Raw genomic sequence first — 23,543 nt, forward strand, 5'->3', positions numbered from 1 at the left:
CAGGACCATTTTTTGACACCACACACAAAAATAAAGTCAAAATAGATTAAAGACATAAATGTGAGACCTGAAACCATAAAAGTCCTAGAGGAGAATACAGGCAGTAATTTCTCTGATATCGGCCATGGCAACATTTTTCTAGGTATGTCTCCTGAGACAAGGGTAACAAAAACAAAAATAAACTACATCAAAATAAAAAGCTTCTGCGCAGCAAAGGAAACCATCAACAAAACAAAAAGGCAACCTATACTGAAAGGAGAAGATATCTGCAAATGATGTATCTAATAAGGAGTAAATATCCAAAATATATAAAGAACTTATATAACTCAACACCAAAAAACCCAAACTGACTAAAAAATGGGAAAGACAGAGCACCTGCTGGCTCAGTTGGTAGAGTGCTTGACTCTTGATCTCAGGGTTATGGGTTTGAACCTCGCATTGGGTATAGAGATAACTTAAAAATAAAAATCTTTTTAAAAATGGGAAAGACAATTACCATATGATTTCAGTCATATGTGGAATTTAGGAAAGAAGACAAATGAACAAACGAAGAAAGAGACAAACAAAAAACCATTCATATGCACAGAACAAACTGGTGGTTGCTAGAGAGGACATAGAAGGGAGGTGGGATTGGTAAAATCGGTGAGGGGGATTAAGAGTACACTTACCATGATCACTGAGTAATGTACAGAATTGTTGTATAATTATAATCCACACTTGAAACTAATATAACACTGTATATCAGCTATATTCAAATAAAAAATAATGTTAACATAAAATTTTTTTAAATGGGCAGAGGACTTGAGTAGACATTTTCCCCAAGAAGACATAGGGATGACCAAGACACATGAAAAGATGCTCAGCATCACTAATCATCAGGGAAATGCACACAGTGCATTAGAGCCACAGTGAAGTATCACCCTATCCTTGCCAGAATGGCTAAAATTAAAAAGGGCATGCATATGTAAATTAAATTAAATTAAATTAAATTAAAGTAAATTAAATAATGTGTTGAAATTCACTGAATTTATTTCATAATATATTAAACTAAAAAATGCAAACTTATGGGGCACCTGGGTGGCTCAGTCGGTTAAGTGTCCAACTCTTGATTTCAGGGTCATTGAATTCAAGCCCCATGTTGGGCTCCACGCTACTTAAAAATAAATAAATAAATAAATAAATAAATAAATAAATGCAAACTTAAAATCACTATATTCATAAATCATGCAAAAAAGACAAAATGATTTTTTTCATTTCTAAAGCATTCTCTGTTACTATGAAAGAGTTCGAAGGTAAAAAATGTTGAATTGCAATGGAAAAAACATAATTAAAGACAAGAGTCTTAAGGGCTTTAGCTTGAATAAATGAGTGGATGAACATGCTGCTGCCTGATAAACTTCTGTGCAATTTAATTCTAAGTTAGTACACGTCTTCTAAGGTTTTACAGGGCCAGGAGAAACGGCTGCTGTCAGAGCCAGATAAACTGCGAAGGCATCCAGAGAATGCTATCAACAGTTACCACAGTCAAAGAGATCACCTTATTCTAATTTCACCAGTTTACAAAGAGCTCACAACAGATCACATCAGACTTTATATGGATCAGACAAAATATTCAACTAGCATAGCAGGTGTAAGAAAATCTTCCAACAGAAAACACTACCTAAAATGTTCTTCGATTTTCATTATAAACAAATACTGATAAGGGATATGAAGACTTAAAATGTAACCTGGCCTGAAACATGTGCCTCGAAAATATTAACAAATGCCATCTCAGTGATCAGTGAAACTAAAATTCCTGATTCCTGATAAAAGGAACTCCTAAATGCTGACGGGCCCTGAAAGTTAAAACATGGTTTTAAACAGGTAGGATATTATATATGGTGAGTGATATTAAGATCATGCTAGAGAAATCAAAAACATTTCCAAAATTCTCTTTTATTTTATTATTTTTTAAAGTTTTACTTATTTATTTGAGAGAGAAAGAGCACGAGTGGGAGGAACAGAGAAAGAGAAGAATCTGAAGCTGACTCTGCACTGCATGCGGACCCTGACACGAGGCTCCATGTCATGACCCTGAGATCAAGATCTGAGCCGAAACCAAGAGTTGGTAGCTCAACCAACCACCACCCAAGTGCCCCAAAGTCTCTGTTTCAAATTCAAATATGTGATCATTAAGATAACAGAATCTTCACTATGAATGTAATAGGACATGTCGTGAAAACCTGGAGAACATAATCCAAGTGCAACTAAGGCAGGGCGGGATTCAGGAGGACACATCCTACAACTGCTGGAAAGGCAAAGAGGAGGCAACTGGGACTCAAACCGGGTCGGCAGGATGTTAGCAGCGCAGCTGCGCTGCGAGTTGAGTGAGCCCGTGATTTCAGTAAATGAAAGGGGTATGATGTGGCATGAGCAATGTGAGACAAGAGTACAGAGATGAGGGTGAAGAGGGGAGCAAGGGCCATTTTGGAAGCCATTCTATGGCAGAGCAATATTCAGAAGTAGTAAGCTGGTTATCTATATGCACTTTCTTTCTCCTTCAGCTGGGGAAGAGCAGAAAGGTATCATTCAATCTATAAATAAGGGTGCTGTCATAGATCTCCAAATCATAAAATGCCAGAGTCGTAAAGTATCTATGAAGTCATCTGGTCCGGCCATGACAAGTAAGGTTCCTCTCCTACGGTAACTCTGACTGATGTCACTGGTCCACCTGAATCACCACTGACTCCTTCCTCTCTTTCATTACTCACACCTACTTCATTAACAACTCCATCTGCTCTCCCTCCCACTTTATTTCTCCTATCAGTCTACCTTTCTCCAGCTCCACTGTCATCCTAGCCTGAAGTGCATCCTTTCTTGCCTGGATGACTTGCAGCAGCCTCCAAACGTGTCTTCCAACCGCCAGTTCTGCTCCACACCAATCTACTCCCCACACAGTTGTCAAAGGGATCTTAAAATTTTGGAAGACAATCTGGCAGCTTCTGTCAAAATTTTTAACGTGAACCACCTTTAACCAAGCAACAATTCCACTTCTGGGAATATGAATGAATATATATATATACACACACACATATATCACACAATCATCACAGTGTTATATGTAACAGCCAGAAAAAAAGAAAAGAGAAGTTGTCTTAAAAAAAAAAAAAAGAAAGAAAGAAAGAAATGAAGGAAATGTTGGTGTAGCGAGAGTGCAAACCTCTAAGTAGCCATTAAAATGGATGTAACACACCAACATGAACTGACAGGGAGATCTTCAAGATATTGTGTTATGTGAAAAAAGCTGTACAAACACATTAGGATATAATCCTTATTTTCTAACAATTTTGTCTTTAATCAAACTACTACATAGCACAGATTTTTAAAAGTCAAATAGCACTATAAGCTATAACTAAGAAAACAGTATCAGCAAAACACAGCCATCCTTCAACCCATCTCTCCCTACTCCTAATTTCTGCTCCCCAGAGGCAACCACATCAACTCTTTCAGCTATTTCTCCTGAGATTAACTTCAAATTTCCAAATAACAATTACATTACTAATCTTCTTTCAGTTTCAATTATCCTTTGACTTAACAAAAAAAAAAAAAAAAAGACTTCTTTATTTCACAGAGAGAGAGTGACAGAGAATGTAAGCAGGGGGAGCTGCAGAGGGAGGAGAGGGAGAAGCAGGTTTCCTACTGAGCCAGGAGCCCCACGTGAGGGGCTGGATACCAGGACCCAGGAATCACGACCTGAGCTAAAGGCAGATGCTCAACCAGTTGAGCCACCCAGGTGCCCCTTGACTTTTAATTCCAAAAAAGAGTAGGAATAGGCTTGCAGAGAAGCAAGATAGGATAATCTAGATCCCTGACAACTTCCTGAAGCTCCCAGTCCTACTGATCTGGGGCTGTTACACTTCAGGCTTCCTTTAAGTGCTATTATTTGTCACTCACAAACCTAATCCTAATCAATACAGAAATCAAAGCAAATCTGGCCTATCAAGATGACAAAGAAGGCTGGAAATTGTGCACATGGAATAACAGAATCTAACACACACGTGCCAGGATCTGGCCCAAGTACTTCATGGGTATTAAGTCACTTAATTCTCACACAAGCCTTATGCGGTAATACTTAATAGAAAAATAATCAAAGACAGGGTTAAATAACTCACTCTACTAACAAAAATGGAACCAGGTTCAGTGGCAGGCAGCCTTAGCTTCATAGCCCATGCTCTCAGCCAGCCACACGGGTACCTGGAGAGAGGATAGCATCAAGAATCACCCAGCGGGACTCCTGGTGGCTCAGTCCTTAAGCTTCTGTCTTCGGCTCAGATCATGATCCAGGGTGCTGGGATGAGCCCCACTTCAGGCTCTCTGCTAAGCTGGGAAGCCTGCTTCTCCCTCTCCCACTCCCCCTACTTGTATTCTCTCTCTCGCTGTGTCTCTCTCTGTCGAATAAATAAATAAAACCTTTTAAAAAACAAAACAAAAAAGAATCACGGGGGGGGGGCGTGGGTATGCTAGCAGGGTAACTGGACAACACTCACATCCGTGCAACTTTAGGAAAGCACCTTTTTTCTTGAAATGGCTAAAATGTCTTTTTAAATGAAGTTAAAAGCCACCACTAGAAATTTGTATCTGGGGTCCTGACTGAGTAATTACTTAGAACTAGCTCAGTTTATCAAATATGAGTACTTTCATTAGGCAAAATCTGTTGAACCAGGTTCAAAATCAAGTGCTTTTCTAAGATCAACATTAACAGTTCTTTTTAGGGGCCCCTGGGTGGCTCAGCTGATTAAGTGCCTGCCTTTGGTTCAGGTCATGATCCTTGGGTCCTGGGATCCAGCCCCACCAGGGAGCCTGCTTCTCCTTCTCCCTCCCGCTCTGTCCTCCCACCCTCACGCAATCACGCGTGCACGCGTTCTCTCTCTCTAAAAAAAAAATAAGTAAATAAAATCTTTTTTTTAAAAAGTTCTTTTTAAAACTTATTTTTTCCCATTTAAAATAAATCCACTTAAGTATAAAGAGTCATTACAAAGAAAAAGAGAAGTATGGGCTAAATAGACAAAGGAGATTAAGAGATAAAGACTTCCAGTTATAGGGGTGCCTGGGTGGCTCAGTGGGTTAAGCCTCTGCCCTCCGCCCAGGTCATGATCTCAAGGTCCTGGGATCGAGCCCCGCATTGGGCTCTCTGCTCAGCAGGGAGCTTGCTTCCCCCCACTCTCTCTACCTACCTGCCTACTTGTGATCCCTCTCTCTCTCTGTCAAATAAATAAAATCTTAAAAAAAAATTTTTTAAATACCCGCAGAGAGCACCCTATACCTTCCATGAAGCTCCAATCTTCCAAATACAGACTACTAACCACATCATTTCCCAGATGAGTAAAATCTCTGATAACTTGCCATTGTCTCTGAATAACGTCCAAAGTAGTTCTCTCAAGGACTTTTCAAGACTTTGCCTATTATGTGCTAGATACTGTATCAGGAGAGAGATAAAAGAAACAAATAATTTTATCAAATAATAAATTTATATCTACTATTTATCTAATGGGAGAAACAAACATCTGGCATCAGATGTAAGTGATAGAAAGAAAAGCAGAGCAGAGTAAGGAATGAGAGTAAATGAAGCATTTCAGAGATTGCTCTGAGTTCACCAAATCCTGTCTTCTTTTCGTACTGGACACACAGCTAGACTGTTTCCTAGGCTCTCTGGCAGCTAGGGACAATACTGAACCATTCTGGCTAGTGGAACATTGGTGACTAATGTTGCCAAATCCAGCCTGACCCCTTAAAATCCTCCATGGGATCGTTCATGATCTCTTCCCTTCTCTTTCAACTAGTTGCAGAGAAGTCAGCACAAGACTGAGTCTCCAGAGAAGCCCTTCCCAACCAGGGTTTCCTGAAGGAATTAAGCCCTTAATACAAGGATGTAAGTAGACTAATTCCTCAGTTCTCCCAAGGATGGCATATAATCAGTACCGCTCCAGAATCACAGAGAAATTAACTTGATGCATACAACAGATGTCTTAAGGCATTAGGGTTTAATTATTTCCTCAGAATTCCAGTTGAAAGGGCTACTCTAGGGGTTTAAGGAGCCTGGGTCTCTGAATATGTGGGTGCAGAGGCCTAGCCCTACCAATGCACATTAGACTGTGACCTGAGCAAGAAAAAACAAAACTCTGTATTTAACAAGATAAATGATGATTGTACTGGATTATAACTCATAGAAGAATCCATAAATCTATACTGATATACATTAATAATGCAGTACATACATAAATAAGGAAGGAAAATTCTTTCTTAGAGTAAAATTCTGACCAATAAAAGAAAAAGGAGAGATGGAAAATTTTTTAAATCTCCATTTGGCAAGCATCATCGTAAATAACTGTTTAAAGCAAGAATCATCAATGGATACTCAAAAGCATGAAGAGAAACAGTATCTTTATGGTCTCAAAGTATCTCCTCCACAAAATACCAACTAATTAGAAAATAATCATAATTTTACAATGGAGTAACCTGGACAGATACATCCTTAACCAAGTGATTAAAGTTGACACCATCAGTAATAGGACAAAAAAGACACCTTGTGTCTTCTGATGTAATGCACTGAGAAGGACACAGCACTACCTCTGTGGTATTCTTACTAAAAATTTATAACCTGGATTTAATCAAGAAGAAATAACAGACTAACCCCAATCAAAGGACAGTCTATAAAATACATGGTCAGCATTCTTCAGAAGTGTTAAAGTCATGAAGGATAAAATTTGTTTAGTTCAAAAGATGTCACTGTTTACTTCATAGTTGTCGTGTCATTAAGGAGACATGACAATTAATTCAGCATTTGATTCTGGATAGGATCCTGAGTCAGAAAAGTTGTTTTGTTATAAAGAACACTACTATAGTGGACAGCTGATAAAAACTGAACATCTGTAGATTAGATATTAGGTACTAGTATTATACCAAAGTTATTTCCTATATTTTGATCACTGTATTGTGGTTATATGAGAATACCATCCCTCCTTTTTTAAAGGAAACAAACTGAAATATGTAGAAATAAAGGGGCATCGGGGCGCCTGGATGGTACAGTCAGTTAAGCATCTGAATCATGGTTTTGGCTTAGGTTGTGATCTCAGGGTGGTGAGAGGGAGCCCCTTATCAGGCTCCATGCTCGGCGTGGAGTCTCTCCCTCTCCCTATACCCCTCCCGCTCTGTGCCCTCTCTCTCTCTGTCTCTCTCTAAAATAAATAAATAAATAAATAGGAGAGCCTATGTGGTTCAGTTGGTTAAGCATCTGCCTTCAGCTCAGGTCATGATCTCAGGATCCTGGGATGGAGCCATGCATGGGGCTCCCTGCTCAGTGGGGAGGCTGCTTCTCCCTCTGTCTCTCTCCCTGGCTGGTGTGCTCTGTCAAATAAATAAAATCTTCAAAAATAAAATAAATAAATAGGGGTGCCTGCGTGGGTCAGTAGGTTAAGCCTCTGCCTTTGGCAGAGGTCATGATCTCAGGGTCCTAGGATCGAGCCCCACATTGGGCTCCCTGCTCAGCAGGGAGCCTGCTTCCCGCCCCCACCCCCTGCCTCTGCCTGCCTCTCTGTCTACTTGTGATCTCGGTCAAATAAATAAAATATTTTTTAAAACTAACTAAATAAATAAATAGTCTTTTTAAAAAGGAAATAAAAGGGCATCATGCCTGCAATCACTGATGCTATCTTTAAAATGTTCATAGTAATCACACATTATTTTAGAATAATTTTTATTTATTTAAATAAAAATTTAATTTTTAAAAATATTCATAAATAATTTATTTATAAAATAATTTATAAAATAAAAATATTTTTATTTTATATAAAATATATATAATATATATTATTTTGTATATAATTAATAATTTATATATATTATATATAATAATATATAAATATTATATAATTTATATATTAATAATATATAAATATTATATAATTTATATATAAATAATATATAATATAATATAATATATAATAATAAAATAATCTAAAATTCATATTAATTTATATAAAATTTATTTTATATAAATAAAAATTTATTTATAAAATAATTTATAAAATAAAAATTAATTTATTTATTTAAATAAATATTTAATTTTTTAAATATTTATTTTTTAATTTTTAAAATATTTATAAATAATTTAAAAAATAATTTTTATTTATTTAATATTGAATTAAAATATCTATCTTGATTCCTGAGTTTTTTGGTACCCACTCAAATTTTGTGTCCAAGGCAAATGCCTCATTCTCCTCATGCTTCCCAGCCCTACTATTACAATTCAGGAAAAAAAAAGTGTGTGCATAACAGAGAAAAAGAACATGACAAAGCAAATGTAATAAATGTTAACATTTGGGGAATGTGGATTGGAGAATTCTCTGTTCTATTTGCACTTTTCTATAAGTCTGAAATTATTTCAAAAGACGTTAAAAATGAGTTCTGAATGAAAATATGGATATCTGGAAAATTAGAAAATATGTTTATTGGGGAACCTGGGTGGCTCAGTCATTAAGCATCTGCCTTTGGCTCAGATCATGATCCCAGGGTCCTGGGGACCAAGCCCTGCGTTGGGCTCCCTGCTCCACGGGAAGCCTGCTTCTCCCTCTCCCACTCTCCCTGCTTGTGTTCCCTCTCTCACTGTCTCTCTGTCAAATAAAATCTTAAAAAAATATATATATATACATATATATATACACACACACATACACACATATATATATGTATATGTTTATTCTTAAGAGAATGGTCAAGCAGATCCTGACTAATTACAGAGCCTTCAAAAATCATCTTGGAGGGGTGCCTGAGTGGCTCAGTTGGTTGGGCAGCTGTCTTCGGCTCAGGTCATGGTTCCAGGGTACTGGGATTGAGTCCCACATCAGGCTCCCTGCTTAGCAGAGAGGCTGCTTCTCTCTCTCCCTCTGTCTGCTGTTCTGTGTACTTGTGCTCTATCTCTCTGTCAAATAAATAAAATCTTTAAAATAAAATCATTTTGGAGGGGCACCTGGTTGGTTCAATCAACAAAGCATGTGACTCTTGATCTCAGGATTGTGGGTTCAATCCCACACTGGGTGTAGAAATCACTTAGAAATAAAAACTTAGGGGCGCCTGGGTGGCTCAGTGGATTAAGCCGCTGCCTTCAGCTCAGGTCATGATCTCAGGATCCTGGGATGGAGCCCCGCATCGGGCTCTCTGCTCCGCAGGGAGCCTGCTTCCTCCTTACTCTCTGCCTGCCTCTCTGCCTACTTGTGATCTCTCTCTCTATCAAATAAATAAAATAAAATCTTAAAAAAAAAAGAAATAAAAACTTAAAAAAAATTATGGACCTACAGCTATATGGTCAACTAATCTTGGCAAAGCAGGAAAGAATGTCCAATGGAAAAAAAATGGTCTCTTCAACAAATGGTGTTGGGAGAACTAGATAGCTACAAGCAAAAGAATGAGACTAGACCACTTTCTTACACCTTACACAAAAATAAATTCAAAATGGATGAAAGACCTAAATGTGAGACAGGAAACCATCAAAATCCTAGAGGAGAACACAGGCAGAAACCTCTTTGACCTCAGCCATAGCAACTTTTTATTTTATTTATTTATTTATTTATTTATTTGATAGACAGAGATCACAAGTAGTCAGGCAGAGAGAGAGGAGGAAGCAGGTTCCCCACTGAGCAGAGAGCCCAATGCGGGGCTCGATTCCAGGACCCTGAGACCATGACCTGAGCTGAAGGCATAGGCTTTAACCCACTGAGCCACCCAGGTGCCCCAGCCATAGCAACTTCTTATTAGAAACATGTCACCAGAGGCAAGGGAAACAAAAGCAAAAATGAACTGTTGGGACTTCATCGAGATAAAAAGCTTCTGCACAGGGGTGCCTGGGTGGCTCAGTCATTAAGAATCGGCCTTCAGCTCAGGTCATGATCCCAGTGTCCTGGATCGAGCCCCGCATAGGGCTCCCCGTTCAGTGGGAAGCCAGTTCTTCCTCTCCCACTCCCCCTGCTTGTGTTCCCTCTCTAGCGGTCTGTCAAATAAACAAATACAAAATCTTAAAAAAAAAAAAAAAAAAAAGCTTCTGCACAGTGAAGGAAACAACGAAACTAAAAGGCAGCCTACAGAATGAAATAAGATATCTGCAAACAACATATCTGATAAGGGGTTAGTACCCAAAATCTATAAATAACTTACCAAACTCAACATCCAAAAAAACAAATAATCCAGTTAAGAGATGGGCAGAAAACATGAACACACGTTTACGAAGAAGACATCGGGATGGCTAACACACACATGAAAAGATACTCAACATCACTCAGCATCAGGGAAATACAAATCAAAACCACAATGAGATACCACCTCACACCTGTCAGAATGGCTAAAAATAACAACATAAGAAACAAGTGTTGGCAGGGAAGTGGAGAAAAGGGAACCCTCTTGCACTGTTGGTGGGAATGCAAATTGCTACAGCCACTCTGAAGAACAGTTTGGAGTTTCCTCAAAAAGTTAAAAGTAGAACTACCCTGGGGCACCTGGGTGGCTCAGTTGGTTAAGCATCTGCCTTTGGCTGTGATCCTGAAGTCCTGAGACCAAGCACCACATCAGGCTCCCCACTCAATGGGGAGCCTGTTTCTCCTTCTCCCTCTGTCCTTCCTCCCATCCCACTCATGCTCTCTCTCTCAAATAAGTAACATCTTTTAAAAAAGAAAGAAAGGAAGAAAGAACGAACTACCCTACAACCGAGCATTTGCACTACTAGGCATTTACCCAAAGGATAAAAAGTACAAATTCGAAGTACATCCAGCTCTCTGCTTGGCAGGGAGCCTGCCTCCCCCTCTCTCTCTGCCTGCCTCTCTACCTACTTGTGATATCTCTGTCAAATAAATAAATAAAAATATTTAAAAATAAAAAAGTACAGATTCAAAGTAAGACCTGCACCCCAATGTTTATAGCAACATTATCAACATAACCAAGAGAGACCAAATGTCCATCCACTGATGAGTGGATAAGAAGATATGGTATAAGGGCACCTGAATAGTCGGTTGGGTGTCTGCCTTCTGCTCAGGCCATGATCTTGGAGTCCTGGGATCGTGTCTGACATTGGGCTGCCTGTTCAGTGGGGAACCTGCTTCTCCTTCTCCCCCACCCATGCTCATGCTTTCTCTCACCATCTCTCTCTCAAATAAATGAATAAAATCTTTTAAAAAAAAGTTGTGGTACACACACACACACACACACACACACACACACACACACAGGAATATTACTTGGCCATCAAAAAGAATGAAATTGTGCCATTTGCAATGACCTGGATGGAGCTAGAATGCATTACACTAAGTGAAATAAGTCAGTCAGAGAAAGACAAATACCATATGATCCACTCATATGTGGAATTTAAGAAAGAAAACAGATGAACATATGGGAAGAGGGGAAAGAAAAGGAGAGAGGGAAACAGGGAAACAAGCCATGAGTGACTTTTTTTTTAAAGAGATTTATTTCAGGGGAGGGGAACACTCAATCAGGAGGAGGGGCAGACGGAGAGGGGAAGCATACTCCTTGCTGAGTGTGGAGTCCAACATGGGGCTCCATCTCCTAATTTGGAGATCATTACTGAAGCCGAAATCAAGAGTCAGATGCTCTGAGAGACTATGGACTCTGAAAAACAACCAGAGGGTTTTGAAGGGGCGGGTGGGGTGGGAGGTTGAGGAACCAGGTGGTGGGTAATAGGGAGGGCACGTACTGCATGGAGCACTGGGTGTGATGCCAAAACAATGAACACTGTTATGCTGTAAATAAACAAATTAAAAAATAATAATAATAAATTAAAAAAAAAAAAAGAGTCAGATGCTCAACTAACCAAGCTACCCAGGTGCCCACAATAAGTGACTCTTAACAACAGAAAACAAACAGGGTTGATGGAGAGAGGCAGGGGCAGATGGGCTAGATGGGTGACGGGGATTAAAGAGGGTACTTGTGATGACCACTAGGTGTTGCATGTAAGGGATGAATCACTGAATTTTACTCCAGAAACCAATATTGCACTGTATGTTACCTAACAAACTTTTTAAAAACCTGAAAACTTCTAATTTCATAAAAGAAGATGTTAGTTGAAAAAACATCATGTTTTTGGAGACCATTTAATGACAAGGAAAACCAATACTCATTGTAGGTTAATCAGAGCAAAAACTGCCTAAGGCTATACAAATGTCAGGGTTGTTGTTTTTTTTTTAAGATTTTATTTATTTATTTGTCAGAGAGATAGAGAGAGATCATAGGCAGGCAGAGGTAGAGAAGAAGCAGGCTCCCAGCTGAGCAAGGAGCCTGATGTGGGACTTGATCCCAGGACCCTGGGATCATGACCTGAGCCGAAGGCAGATGCTTAACTGACTGAGCCACCCAGGCGTTCCTACAATGTCAGTTTTTACATACACGTTTTTACCTGTGCATAAATAAAAAAAGAAAACCACCAAAATGCTAATGTTTTCTTTGGATGATAGAATCAGGGACAATTTACATTTTCTTTATGTTTTGTATAATTTCTAAATTTAAAAGTAAGAATATATTATTTCTAGAAGAAATACATTCTTTTAATGTAAAATATGAAACAAGACAGAATTATGAACCACTAGCTCTTTGTTAGTGAACAGTGAAAACAGTATTGAGAGTCAGAACTTGATGTCTTATCTATTAAAAACTCAGATATTCTTTTCCTAGCTGAAATATGTGGCCCTCTCCAAAAAAAAAAAAAAAAAAAAAAGTGAGCTCATTTCATGCTAATTTTATATCTGTGTTCCTTTGTTAACATATTGAGAGATGGATATATTAACCCATTGATTACTGGGGTGCCTGGGTGGCTCAGTGGGTTAAAGCCTCTGTCTTCAGTTCAGGTCATGATCCCAGGGTCCTGGGATGGAGCCCTCCATTGCGCTCCCTGCTCAGCGGGGAGCCTGCTTCCCTTCCTCTCTCTCTTTCTGCCTGCCTCTCTCTCTGCCTACTTGTGATCTCTGTCAAATAAACAAATAAAATCTTTTTAAAAAAATGTAACTGATGAAGCTATAATCAAAAATCAGTTATATGGCATTATTAATAAATTAAGGTTTTTAGAAATGCAAATCACATAAGTTCAAGGCAGTTAGATAAACAGGTAAGGAATATGAAGTAAATGTCTACATAGAGATTACAGAAGATGCAAAATTTGGGGCACCTGGCTGGCTCAGTTGGAAGAACATGGGGCTCTTGATCTCCGGGTTATGAGTTCAAACCTCACACTGGGTGTAGAGATTACTTAAATTTGTTTTTTTTTTTAATCATAAAATTCAGGGATTAAAATTTAGTTATACATACCAGAAAAATTAAAAACTCGAATGCAAGTTCATTAATGAGTAAAAACAAAATTCTGAGTTATTTTTCATGCTTTCATTCACTTACAACATGTACCAATCCTCCAGGAACTCTTCCAAAAAATTGCAAAGGAGGCAACATTTCCTAATACATAATTATGATGCCAGCATTAGCCTAATACCAAAGCTAGACAAAGATAACACAAGAAAACTTCAGAGCAATAGTCCTTATGAATAGATGAAAGATCCTAAAAAACAAAACAAAACAAAAAACCAAAATCTAACAAATCCAACTGAATCCAACAGCACATTGAAAAGATTATACACTGGGGTGCCTGGGTGGCTCAGTCAGGTAAGGGATGACTTTTGGTTTCAGCTCGGGTTGTGATCTCAGTGTCACGAGATCAACCCCCACATCTGGCTCACACTGAGCAAGAAGCTGGCTTGAGATTCTGTCTTTCCCTCTCCCTCTGCTCCTTTCCCTCTGCTCCTCCCCCATCTTGTGCTCTCTCTCCCTCTCAAATAAATAAATAAATCTTTAAAAAAAAAAAAAAAGAAAAAGAGTATACACCATGGCCAAGTAGGCTTTAGCACAAGAGTGGAAGGGTAGTTCATCATAAAAATATCAATGTTATGTGCCACATTAACAGAATGAAGGAAAAAAAATCACAGATCATCTTAATAGATGCAGAAAAAGCATTTAATAAAATTCAGCAGTCTTCTGTGATAAAAAAAGAGTCAGAAAAATGGGAATGAAAGAAACCTCATTAACATGAAAAGGAGTATTTATAAAATTCCACAGCTAACATCATACCTAATGGTGCAAAACTGAAAAATTTTCAAGATGCCTGGGTGGCTCAGTTATTAAGCATCTGCCTGGCTGGCTCAGTGGGTAGAGCATGTGACTCTTGATCTGAGGGTCCTGAGTTCAAGCCCTATGTTGGCCACAGAGTTTATTTAAAAAAAAAAAAAAAAACTGAAAGAAAGATAAAGGAAAAAAGAAAACAATTCCATTTAAATGGGACCCAAAAGAGTAAAATACCTAGGAATAAATTTAACAGAGGAAGTGAAAATGTATGTTCTGAAAAGTACAAAACATCACTGAACGAAATATACCTGAAACTAATATAATGCTATATGTTAACTACACTGCATTTTTAAAAAAATTTAATTATATTTATTGTTTCTACCAACAAAAGAAATACAAATTCATTTAAGCAATTCCAATGTTACAGAAATATACAACATAGAAACAACAACAAAAAAATTAAAGTAAACCTAACTAAATGGAAGACATCCCATGTTCATGGATTAGAAGACTTAATATTAAGTTGGAATACTCTCCAAAAGGATCTACAGATTTAATATAATCTTTATCAAAATTACAATGGCCTCTTTTGTAGAAATGGAAAAGCTGATTCTCAAATTCACATGGAATTATAAACGCTCAAAATAGTCACAACAATATCAGAAAAGAAAAATAGGGGTGCCTGGGTGGCTGAGTTGGTTGAGGGCTGAATCTTAGTCTCAGTTCAGGTCGTGATCTCATGAGCCGCGGGATCAAGCCCCATGTGGGGCTCTGCACTCTTGAGTCTGCTTGAAGGTTCTCTCTCTCCCTCTGCTCCTCCCCCCAAAATAAATAAATCTTAAAAAAAAAAAAAGAAAGAAAGAAAAGAAAAACAAAGTAAGTGAGACTTCCCAATTTCAAAACTTACTACAAAGCTACAGTATTTGAAACAGTGTAGTACAAGCATGAGGAGAGCCATATAGACTAACAGAATAATTGCAAGTCCAGAAATAAACTCAAACATCTGTGGCCAACTGATTCTTTCTTTCTTTCTTCCTTTCCTTCTTTCTTTCTTTTTTAAAAAGATTTTAATTTATTTATTTATTTATTTATTTATTTATTTATTTATTCGTCAGAGAAAGAGAGAGAGAGAGCAAGCACATGCACAAGCAGGTGGAGGGGCTGAGGGAGAGGGAGAAGCAGACTTCCTGCTGAGCAGGGAGCCCAGTGCGATTTGATCAAGGACGCTAGGATGATGACCTGAAATGAAGGCAGCCACTCAACTGACTGAGCCACCCAGGCACCCCAATGTAGCCAACTGATTTTCAACAACAGCGCCAACAATGTTCAATAGGAAGAATAGTCTCTTCAGCAAATAGTGCTAAGACAACAGGATAAACACATGCAAAGAATATAGTTGGAACCCTAACTCCACATACAAAAATTAACTCAAAATGGATCAATATAAGAGCTAAAACTATAATACTATTAGTAAGAAATAGGAGTAAATATTCATGATCTTGGATTTGCCAATGGATTCTTATATTTGACCCCAAAACTCTGTGCATCAGAAGACATTAAGAGAATAAAAAGACAACATACAAAATGGGAGAAAATATTTGCTAATTATATATCTAATAAGGTTTTAGTATGCATAATATACATGGGATTTTCATGACAACAACAAAAGACACATAACCCAATTAAAATGAATAAACAAACAACAACAACAAAAACAGAAAGACTCATAGAGAACAAACCAGTGGTTACCAGAGGAGAGGAGGGCAGGGGGATGACTGAAATAGGTGAAGGTAATTTAAAAGGTACAAACTTTTAGTTATAAAATAAATAAGTCACAGAGAGGAAAGTACAGCATAGCAAATACAGTTAATGAGATTGCAATAACCCTGTATGGTAACAGTGGCAACTACACTAATTATGGTGAGTACTACATAATGTATAGGATTGTCAATCACTATGACATCATATAACTACATACTATATGTCAACTATATACTTCAATAATAATTTTTTGAAGATTTATTTATTTATTTGAGAGAGAGAGCATGAGTGGGAGGGACAGAGAGAGCAGGAAAGAGAATCCCAAGCAGACTCCATGCTGAATGCAGAGCCCCACACGGGGTTCAATCCCAGGACCCCGTGATTGACCAGAGCCTGAAACCAAGAGTTGGATGCTTAACCAACTGTGCCACCTAGGTGACCCAATAATAATTTTTTTTAGTGGGCAAAGGACTTGAATAGGCTTTTCTCAAAAGAAGATACACAAACATCCAACAAGCAAATGAAAAGATGTTCAACATCACTGTCATTAATGAAGAGCCAATCAAACCACAGAGACACCATTTTGCACCGCAAGATGGCTTTTATCCAAAAAATGGCAAATGAATGTTCGCAAGGATGGAGAGAAACAGAAACCCCTGGACACTCCTGATGGGAATGTGAAATGGTGAGGTAGCTGTGGCAAACTGGTGGTTCCTCAAAAAAGTATACATAGAATTATCAAAGGACCCAGCAATTCCACTCTTAGGTATATACTCAAAAAGAACTGAAAACAGGTACTCAGAGAGATATTTGTTTAAAGATGTTCATAGCAGCACTAGTCACAATAGCCAAAAGGTAGAAACAGCCCAAATGTCTATAAACAGATGAACAGATAAACTGCAGTCTGTCTATACAGTGGAATAGTATTCAGCCATAAAAAGAAATGAAGTACTACTAACACATAACAACTTTGATGAACCCTGAAACATGTTAAATGGAAGAAGCCAGACACAAAAGCTTAAATACTCCTGATTCATATTCTGAATATGAATTATTCAGAAAAGTAAATCCATATATCCATAGAAAAAGAAAGCCAACTGATGGTTGCCAAGGAATGGGGGAAGGGGAACACGAGGAGTGATTACTAGGCACAGGGTGTTCTTCTGGGGCACTGAAACAATTTTGAAACCAGAGGCGCGATGGTTGCGTAACACTGTGAATGCACTAAATGCTAAATGCCATTGAAGTGTAGTACACTTTAAAATAGTTACGGTATGTTATGTGAATTTCACTTCAATTTTTAAAAACTAAGCTAAGTGAAAGAAGCCAGGCTCAAAAGACCACATACTGTATGATTTTATTAAAGGAAATGCCCAAAAAAGGCAAAACTAGAAGGAGAGAAGTAGATTAGTGATTGCCTGGGAACGGGGTGAGAAAGGGAAGTGATTGCAAATAGGCACAGGGGATCTTTTGGGATAATAAAAAGTTCTAAAATTGTGGTAAGGAATGTACAGCTCTATAAATTTACTAAAAATAAATGAATTGGGGGCACCTGGGTGGCTCAATCAGTTAAATTTCTGCCTTTGGCTCAGGTCACGATTCCAGGGTCCCAGGATTGAGCCCACATGTTGGGCTCCCTACTCAGCGGGAAAGCTGCTTTCTCCCTCTCTCTCTGCCTGCCACGGCCCCTGTTGTGCACTCTCTCTAATTAATTAATTAATTAATTAATTTTAAAGATCTTTTTAAAAAGTTGAATTGTGTGCTTCAAATGGATGAGTTTTGTTATATTATACGTCAAAAAATAATTAGAAAACACCACTGAAAGCCTTTAGAAATGATTCATATATCAATATTAAGTACAAGGAGCATGGAAAGGAAATGAAACAGAGTAAAAAGAGATAAACAGGAAAAAAATATCGCTCTTTTTCATTCAGTAAATATTTATTGAGTGCCTACTACATGCTAGGCATTGGGATTCGGGTGGAGAGCAAAACAAATCACCTGTCCTCAGTGGAGTTTATAATCTAATTGTGGTAACAAACAATAAACAAACATATCCTTAAATACAATAAGGCACAGACTCAGTAGGTTCTGAGGTATATTAATAGGAAGAAAACAATTCATCATACCCTTTTTTCATTTGGCATTACAGACAACTGTGAGAGAAAAAAAAAAAAAAGCTTTTCCTACTTTATGTGAAGCCCTGTGTTCTGTTTAAACTAAAAAATCTAGCTCTGAAACGTGCTCAGATTTTTTAAACTCGGAGAACTTGTAAACACAACTGTTATCTACAGACAGCAAAAACTTGTCTTCTTGTGTTAGTCACAGAAATCAAGTTAAATGTAACACTGTATACATATTTAAAGCACAAAGAACTAAAGACAAGAGATAAAGACTGGGGTATGATTCAGTTAGAAAGGAACAGGAGGTACCTCTCCAGCTTCTGGATATAGAAGACAAAAATCCACTTGATTACAGAGATTTGGGCAACAGAGTCTCAATTCTTCCTCGGGATTGACAAAACTCTCTGCAATTTCCAGAAAGTTTGTGATTAGCTGCTGTGAGCCCTGTTAAAAGTTCTAAGAAAGCCAGATAAGGCAAAGGGGAGGAAGTTATCGAAAAATGTAGCTAGATAAGCCAAAGGGGTAAGTTATCAAGAATGCTAACAGTGAAGGGTCACTGAGTAGGATATTCGACTGACTTTATAATCCTTTCTATTCGCCCAAAGAGTGAACAGGTTTATGGTTTCCAGTTTCAGAAAGATGTATTTTGAATCTTGAACTAAGTTTGACCTTTTTGCTGATTTTAAACATTCTTCAATGCCTTGTTCCACTTGTATTTTCATAAAGCTCTATAAATTTGATATGCACCAGGGTAGAGAATCATTGCTATAAATCAATAACATATCACAGAATCAGAGTAGTTCAAAGCTTATGAAGTTCTTAATCACAGCAGCTCTCCAGCAATTCAAAGCATAGCTCTGTCTAGTAGCAAACAGCTAGTTCACTTTTATTTTCCAATTTGAAGCCTTGTGGGGTTTTTTTAAAAGATTTTATTTATTTATTTGAGAGAGAGAGAGAGAGCATGAAAGAGCACAAGCAGGATGAGAGGCAAAGGGAGAGGGAGAAGTAGCCTCTTCACTGAGCCTGGAGCCTGACTGGGGACTCCATCCCAGGACCCTGTGATCATGACCTGACCAGAAGGCAGGCACATAACGGACTGAACCACCCAGGGGCACCCCAGCTTTGTGTTTTGTAAATATTTAATCACGAATCTCAACATGTCTTTTAGGATGTGAAGAAAATGAGTGGTTTCAATTCTCCAGTTCTAAAGCCTTTTGATATTCAGAAGTGTTGGCATATTTTTGTGAAAGGCTGAATGTATATATTCCATTTCAGATTTTTGTTTCTTTTGAAAGCACTGGCATTTAGAGATGCCACGCTACTAAGAAACTGGAAGATTCTTAACCCACTGAACCACCCAGAAATTGGAAGATTCTTAATCCTCCAAGTACACAAATGTTGCAACTTAGAAAAGTCAGTCATTTTCCATTCCCAAAGGCACAAATTATTCTATAAACATTAATACACACTGCATTCAAGAGGTATTACAGACTATCTTGGCTGCCCTCTGCCCTGATGCAAACGTGTGAAGAGGCAAGTCAGGCTTCTATGTCTTCCTTCACAGGTCAACCTTCACTTCCACCTTTACCACACCCAAGGCATTCTTACCAACAGAAATCAGCCTAGCCTGTTAAGAACACTGGAAGCCAATCAACTAAGCCTATCAAATTATTTGCATAAGGAGTATCGGCCTTACTTTCAAATGACAAAGTCTATACCACCAACCTTCAGTCTGTCATTTTATAACATAAGTCATTAATTATTTTATTTATCTATTTTTAAAGGAACTATGCGTGTGAGAGCACACACATGTTGGCGGGGGTGGGGGTGGAGGGGGTGGGGGGACAAAGGCAGAGGGAGAGGGGAAGCAGACTCCCCGAGGCTTGATCTCCCAACCCAGAAATCATGACTTGAGCCAAAACTAAGAGTCAGACGTTTAACCAACTGAGCCACCCAGGCATCCTGTAAGTCATTTATTCTTAATATTTAAAAGGCTTTGCAGAATGAGGCGAATGCAAGAGTCGTAAGATTTTTTTTTTTTTAAGATCTACTTACAGGAGAGAGAGAGAGTGTGTACCCAAGAGCAAGGGAAGCAAAGGGAGAGAGAGAGGATGCCAAGCAAACTCTCTGCTGACTGTGGAGCCTGACTGGGGGCTTGATCCCACGACCCCGAGATCGAGAGCTGGATGTTCAACCAATAAGTCACCCAGGTGCCCCCAAAAGTCACAGTAAGATCTGAAGTCAAGGACAGATTTGCAGTTCTAACTTTAGAATTTAACCTCTCTGAGGCCTTGGTATACTCCTAAATTCAATGAGAATAGTATTAATTACCACAAATGACCTGGGAGGGACTCAATGACCCTACGTATGAAGGTGCTATGCCTGTAGAATGCTAGGGATATCATAGTTTAATTTTGTATTTTTTTTTTCAAATTTACAGATCCTTAAAAGACTGGAGCTCAGTTTCACACTTTCACAGCTTCCATTTCAATGTGTGTACTCTGTTCAAACATTTTTTTTTTAGTTACAAATTTTTTATGTTTCACTATGTGCAAGTACTGAGCCAAGAATTTCAAATGCACCACTGAATGCAATTGTCTCAAAAACCCTATTATCATCCCATTTTGTAGCTAAGGAGACTGAGACTAAGAAAATTGCCCTTGAATAGACAATCACAAGGCTAGGAAGTGGTTAAGCCAGGATGTGATTTATCTAAATTTGACAACTCAGGAAAAACAGAGCTGTGATTAAATACAAAGCCCATTTTATATTTTGGGGGGAAAAATCCACCACTGTTTAACAATGGAACTGGAGCGATACACTGTATATTAGGATTCCTCAGCTTGCTGCTGTGGAGGGATCATCACATTGTTGCCTGCTCACCGCCCTCACTGCATATGCTCCTGCAGGCATGACCACCCTTCCTCTCTTCTGGATCCCAGCGCCCAGCAAAATGAGCATCTGCCCTACTAAAGCCAGAATGCAGAAGGAAGCTGAAGGCTGCAACAGGATTTAGCTGTAAACCCACCTCCACCACCCCTTCCTCTTTCCCCCGAGATATCTGGAGTTACCATTTAGGAGTGGCCTCTCTCAAACTTGGAAGTCCCTGTGGGGTTTCACTCTCAACCCTGCCCATCACCCTCACTTCCAACCAGGCCACAGGACAGGGTGGATGATCCAAACTGGGCAAATCACAGTGTTTCCACAGCCCCAGCACAATGACTTGTTCTAGAATGGGAACCCGATCCACGCCAAGCTAAGCAAGGACAGAAATCTTGGTCATTCTCTTCATTAGATTAGGAAATACTATAGCCACTTGGGAGCCAAAGAATGGTCTTCTGCACGGGAGTAGCAGGGTTATATACACATCTTAGAAAGATGATTCCAGGGGCGCCTGGGTGGCTCAGTGGATTAAGCCGCTGCCTTCGGCTCAGGTCATGATCTCAAGGTCCTGGGATCGAGTCCCGTATCGGGCTCTCTGCTCAGCAGCGAGCCTGCTTCCCTCTCTCTCTCTCTGCCTGCCTCTCTGTCTACTTGTGATCTCTCTCTGTCAAATAAATAAATAAAATCTTAAAAAAAAAAAAAAAAGAAAGATGATTCCAGTAACAGCCATGAAAAAAGACACCAAGAGATGAGGGCTTAATCCAAGAAAATGGTAAAAGGAATAGAGAAAAATACTTTGGAATTGCTTTCTGTCTCACTGGAAATACTATCCTAAAAGGAAAAACCTGTCCCCTTGAATGCTGCATAGAGAGATGAGCACTGTGGACACCTGATTCATACAATAAGTGACTTACTAAGTAACCAGAAAGCAGAAAGATGAAGTGGTTAATGAGCACAGTCTAAGCCATGCCACTTGGGTTTAAATTCAGTGTTATGTCACCTTAGTAGCAGTGTGACCGTGGGTGAGTTATTCAACCCCTCCTGTGCCTCAATTTCTTCATCTAAACAAACTGGGATAATAACAGTACCTATCTTACAGGGTTGCTGGCATGCAGAAAAGGAAACCCTGGAACTGGTTGATTAAAGACTAGTAGTAGCTCAGCAGACAAACAAGGGGGGAAGACAGCATTCCAGGCAGAAAGGAAGACATGTGCAAAGGAGAAGAAACATGAAAAAATGAGCTTGACTCATGACCTTTGCCCTCTCTGGAGCCACACTCCCAGTGCTGGCTAAATGCCAGTTGGAATTCCAGCCTCAGGAACTGTATCTGAAACTCAACTGGTCGAGAATGAAAGCAATCACCTTCAGAGCTCCTCCTCTCCCACTAGACAGTTTTAATTATTCTCCATGATCTCATAAACACAGAGACTGTAACAGTGGGTCAAGGGTGGACTGGTTAGTCTGATGTAATTCATGCATCATGGGAAGAGACTAAACACCTCCCAGGGCACTGAGTAGGGGACATGACTATGGCAAGGTCAGAAGAAGCAGTGGGGACTGAGGGTCAAGTCAGAGGTGGCACAGAGCACTGCTAACCCAGGGGCAAAACCCGACTCTTGGGAACACAAACCATCCAGGCCCTGATGAATCATCTTCCCCGCTGTAGGGTAAAGACCAACTTTGCATCTGGCTTTTCCAGAACTAGGACAGCAACTTCCCCTACCTACCTCAATAATAATAATTCCATGTTTTCCAACCAAAGTTCTAACTGATAGTCCAACTTTCTAAAGATTTTAATATGGGCAAGTTCCCTGGTTTTCAAAGTCAGGAGTTCCAGAATCAACAGAAAAGATGCCCAACCAAATTATAGTTATCACAACAATCACTATAATAGATACGGAGCATATATTATCTGCAATATTCAACACCCTTGAAAAGTAGTCAAGAATTCCCCTTTTAGAATGAGAATACTAGGGGCGCCTGGGTGGTTTAGTGGGTTAAGCCTCTGCCTTCAGCTCAGGTCATGATCTCAGGGTCCTGGGATCGAGCCCTGCATCAGGCTCTCTGCTCAGCGGGGAGCCTGCTTCCCCTCTCTCTGCCTGCCTCTCTGCCTACTTGTGATCTCTCTCTGTTAAATAAATAAATAAAATCTTTTTTTAAAAAGTGAGAATACTAAAGGCCAGAGCTAAGGATATAAACCTAGGTCAGCCTGATTCTGTGCAAGGAACTGATCATACATGGGTGTATGGGTATATCTAAAACATCTATTTCCTGGACCTGAAAAACAGAAAAAAAGATCTTAGAAGTGGTGAATCAACTCAAGGAAAACATTCTTTTTTTTTTTTTTTTTTTTTTTTTTTACGATTTTATTCATTTAGGAGTGCCTGGGTGGGTGGTTCAGGTGTTAAGCATCTGCCTTCAGCTCCGATCATGATCCCAGTGTCCTGGACTGAGCTTTGTGTCAGGCTCCCTGCTCAGCAGGAAGCCTACTTCTCCCTCTCCCACTCCCCCTGCTTGTGTTCCCTCTCTTGCTGTGTCTCTCTCTGTCAAATAAATAAATAAAAATGTAAAAAAAAAAAAAGATTTTATTCATTTATTTGAGAGAGAAATACAGAAAACAAGTGAGAGGCAGAGGGA

The 23,543-nt window shown here is 39.0% G+C and overlaps 1 protein-coding gene across 1 annotated transcript in view; it reads right to left on the reverse strand.

Annotated features, from left to right (window-relative positions):
• PRKAR2A (protein kinase cAMP-dependent type II regulatory subunit alpha) overlaps positions 1 to 23,543 on the reverse strand; it is a 108,980-nt gene that overhangs the window by 61,399 nt on the left and 24,038 nt on the right. The window lies entirely within an intron of this gene.

The sequence above is a fragment of the Meles meles genome, chromosome 20 (assembly GCF_922984935.1).
Source record: "Meles meles chromosome 20, mMelMel3.1 paternal haplotype, whole genome shotgun sequence".
In the NCBI taxonomy this organism is placed as follows: domain Eukaryota; kingdom Metazoa; phylum Chordata; class Mammalia; order Carnivora; family Mustelidae; genus Meles; species Meles meles.